At 63.8% G+C, this 4021-nt stretch overlaps 1 long non-coding RNA gene across 1 annotated transcript; it reads right to left on the bottom strand.

Annotated features, from left to right (window-relative positions):
- Positions 1–467: 467 nt before the first annotated feature.
- On the bottom strand, positions 468–3166 carry LOC138657339 (uncharacterized). The gene is made up of 2 exons (XR_011317035.1): positions 3087–3166; positions 468–749 (listed from the first exon to the last, which is right to left on the bottom strand). It is a non-coding gene; the product is annotated as an uncharacterized lncRNA (long non-coding RNA).
- Between the last annotated feature and the right edge of the window lie 855 nt (positions 3167–4021).

Below are 4021 nucleotides of genomic sequence, written 5' to 3'. Positions count from 1 at the left end.
ACATCCAAGGTGGGAATGCCCCATCATGTCGAAGAGAGTCTGCTAGATCCAGGCCTAGCAGACCAGTTTATGGTGGGTTCATGGATGCCAGGAGGGAGCTGGCCTAAAGGAAGGTCTCGTCTTTTCCTGGCGGGTCAGAGAGTTGTCCCGTCGTTTGTTTTTTTTGGACAGAACATTTCCAAAACAACCAAATTTGAACAGATCTCTTGGGAGGCAGACTTTAGTCCTCTGTTGCAGAAGCGAAGTACTCTTAAACTGATAGGCGCAGAGTAGGACGCACTAGAAAGTTGGCGTGCATGATTGTTCAGGGCGCTGGCGGTGTGGACCGGCCACCAGAGAAGGCCTAGACCAAAGCCTGGATATTTTAAGAGCAAGGTCACTGGAGCCTCTGGAAAACGTGGAGGCTGCATGAATAGGAAGGTTTCCTCAGGAGACGTCCACATTGCTCAGGGGAAAACTAGGACATATTTGTCCTGTGTTTTTTTTTTTTTTTTAAAGTAGCCCCCTTACTGCCTCGTAGGATATACCAGTCCTTAAGATCACAAATGCTTTTTCGCAGAGCGATGATGAAGATGGGCAAGGAATAACCTGGACGCAGAGAGGCGAGAGGGTAGGGCGATTCGTGGCATGAACGGTCCTCCGGGGAACCCCAAACACTCTTGATGTGTTAGACCACAGATGATATGGTAGTGACAATTCTAGGTGGGAGATTAGAGTGACAATTCCACTGTCGCCCTCAAAAGCCATATCTGGGAAGAAAAAAAAATTAAAAAGAAAAATCGTCAAAAAAAAAACCTCCCAAAACCTAAGGCCTAAACTGGGCTGGGCGGTCCAGACCCATGTCTTCCTCCTACTGACATTAAGTTAAAACGGATTAGCTTCGTGCTAGTTGGCGGTGTACCCTCCTCTACAGGAAATACCTAAAAAATTTTTTTTTGCATAGCATAAGCAGCATACACCCATTTTTTTTGTGTACCCCAATGAAGCATTAGCTCCCCCACATCAACCAGAAGGCCACACGCCATAACCTCGCTCCCCCAGTCAGAAACCTCCACCTCACATTAACCAGCGGACCCCACAGGATAAACCCAAAGCCCACCAGACATTCCCTCCCACAAGCGTAAATCCCCATATGACGCCCCCTGCCCCCAACCATAAATCCCATCAGACACCCCCCCAATCGGATGCCACCCCAGCTTAACCCCCAGCATAAACCCCCATCGGACGTCCACCCCTCCTCCAAGCATTACTCCCATCGTACACCACGCCCACCCAATAATAAACCCCCACCGGACGGCCAAACCCCCACAGGACGTGGACCCCCCATCCAGCACACACCCCCATCCAGCACACACCCCACCCAGCACAAACCCCCCATCGGACGTCCACCCCCGACCCAGCCTAAACTCTTATCGGACGTCCACTCCACCCAGCCTAAGCCCTCATCAGCCCCCCAAACCCAACCCATAAGCAGGTCGCCCCCCCAATAAAGGGGATCCCTCCGTAAGCGGCAGGTCGCCTCAACACGTCCCACCACAGGCAGGTCGCCTCAACACGTCCCACCACAGGGGTCCCCCTATAGCCTGCAGCAGGTCTCCCCCCACATCCCACAAGCAGATAGCCCTCAAATCCCACCACAGGGGTCCCCCCAATAGACAGGTCACACCCCCCCAAACCGAACCACAAGCATGTTACCCTCAAACCCCACCACAGGTCTCCCCCACTAAAAGGGGTCCACCCCGTAAGCAGGTCACCTCCAAACCCCACCACAGGGGTCCCCCCCAACAGCCAGCAGGTGCCCCCCAAAATCCAACCACAGGGGTCCCCCACAATATTCAGCAGCAGCAGGTGCCCCCCAAAATCCCACCACAGGGGTCCCACCACAATAGCCAGCAGCAGCAGGTGCCCCCCACAACAGCCCACCACAGGGGGTCCCCCACAACAGCCAGCAGCAGGTGCCCCCCCCCCCAAATCTCACCACAGGGGTCCCCCCACAACATCCCACCACAGGGGTCCCCCACAACAGCCAGCAGCAGCGGTGCCCCCCAAAAAGCCCACCACAGGGGTCCCCCACAACATCCAGCAGCAGTGGTGCCCCCCCAAAAGCCCACCACGGGGGTTCCACACAACAGCCAGCAGCAGCGGTGCCCCCCTCAAAAAGCCCACCACGGGGGTCCCCCACAACAGCCAGCAGCAGCGGTGCCCCCCCCAAAAAAAGCCCACCACAGGGGTCCCCCACAACAAGAGCGGTGACCCCCCCAAAAAAAGGTCCCCCACAGCAGCAGCGGTGCCCCCCCCACAAAGCCCACCACGGGGGTCCCCCACAGCAGCAGCGGTGCCCCCCCCCCACCACGGGGGTCCCCCACAGCAGCAGCGGTGCCCCCCCCCCACCACGGGGGTCCCCCACAGCAGCAGCGGTGCCCCCCCACCACGGGGGTCCCCCACAACAGCCGGCAGCAGCGGTGCCCCCCCCCCACAAAGCCCACCACAGGGGTCCCCCACAGCAGCAGTGGTGCGCCCCCCAAAAAGCCCACCACAGCAGCAGCGGTGCCCCCCCACAAAGCCCACCACGGGGGTCCCCCACAGCAGCAGCGGTGCCCCCCACAACAAGAGCGGTGACCCCCCCAAAAAAAGCCCGCCACGGGGGTCCCCCACAGCAGCAGCTGTGCCCCCCCCACAAAGCCCACAACGGGGGTCCCCCACGGTGGTCACCCAGAGCAGCAGCGGTGCCCCCCCACAAAGCCTACCACAGGGGTCCCCCACAGCAGCAGCGGTGCCCCCCCACAAAGCCCACCACAGGGGTCCCCCCCCCACCATGGGGGTCCCCCACAGCAGCAGCGGTGCCCCCCCACAAAGCCCACCACAGGGGTCCCCCCCCCACCATGGGGGTCCCCCACAGCAGCAGCGGTGCCCCCCCACCACAGGGGTCCCCCACAACGGCAGCGGTGCCCCCCCCACAAAGCCCACCACGGGGGTCCCCCACAGCAGCAGCGGTGCCCCCCCCACAGACAAGCAGGTCGCCCACCAGAGAGCCTCCCCTCAATAGCGAGCAGCAAGTAGCATTTTTTCACCCTGAAACCACTAACCTCCATGTGCCATGCCGTCCACAAGATAGAATCATGCTGCTTTGCTTTGCCGCCTTCATGATGTGACTGAAAACACGCCCCTCCCGATAGGACACGCCCCCGGAAATGACGTCACACCTGGAAGGAGCCCATACACTCTAGCATTTACCTCCCGTCTATAGTAACACCCTGACCGTCCAGAAGACTGCTGCACCCCCACCCCGCAGGAGAGCGTCCCCCCCCTCACCCCCCCCCCGCAGGAGAGTGCCCCCCGCCCCGCAGGAGAGCGTCCCCCCCTCACCCCCCCCCGCAGGAGAGCGCCCCCCCCCACCCACCCCGCAGGAGAGCGCCCCCCCCCACCCCGCAGGAGAGCGCCCCCCCCTCCCCACCCACCCCGCAGGAGAGCGCCCCCCCACACCCACCCCGCAGGAGAGCGCCCCCCCCCCACCCACCCCGCAGGAGAGCGCCCCCCCCCACCCACCCCGCAGGAGAGCGCCCCCCCCCCACCCCGCAGGAGAGCGCCCCCCCTCCCCACCCACCCCGCAGGAGAGCGCCCCCCCCACACCCACCCCGCAGGAGAGCGCCCCCCCCCCACCCACCCCGCAGGAGAGCGCCCCCCCTCCCCACCCACCCCGCAGGAGAGCGCCCCCCCCCCCCCCCACCCCGCAGGAGAGCGCCCCCCCTCCCCACCCACCCCGCAGGAGAGCGCCCCCCCTCCCCACCCACCCCGCAGGAGAGCGCCCCCCCTCCCCACCCACCCCGCAGGAGAGCGTCCCCCCCTCACCCCCCCCCCGCAGGAGAGTGCCCCCCCGCCCCGCAGGAGAGCGTCCCCCCCTCACCCCCCCCCCGCAGGAGAGTGCCCCCCGCCCCGCAGGAGAGCGTCCCCCCCTCACCCCCCCCCCCCCGCAGGAGAGCGCCCCCCCCCACCCACCCCGCAGGAGAGCGCCCCCCCCCAC

Source organism: Ranitomeya imitator, chromosome 1 (assembly GCF_032444005.1).
Source record: "Ranitomeya imitator isolate aRanImi1 chromosome 1, aRanImi1.pri, whole genome shotgun sequence".
NCBI classification, from domain to species: domain Eukaryota; kingdom Metazoa; phylum Chordata; class Amphibia; order Anura; family Dendrobatidae; genus Ranitomeya; species Ranitomeya imitator.
Note: the sequence above shows the minus strand (reverse complement) of the source record. Positions and strands in the feature narration are given on the sequence as shown.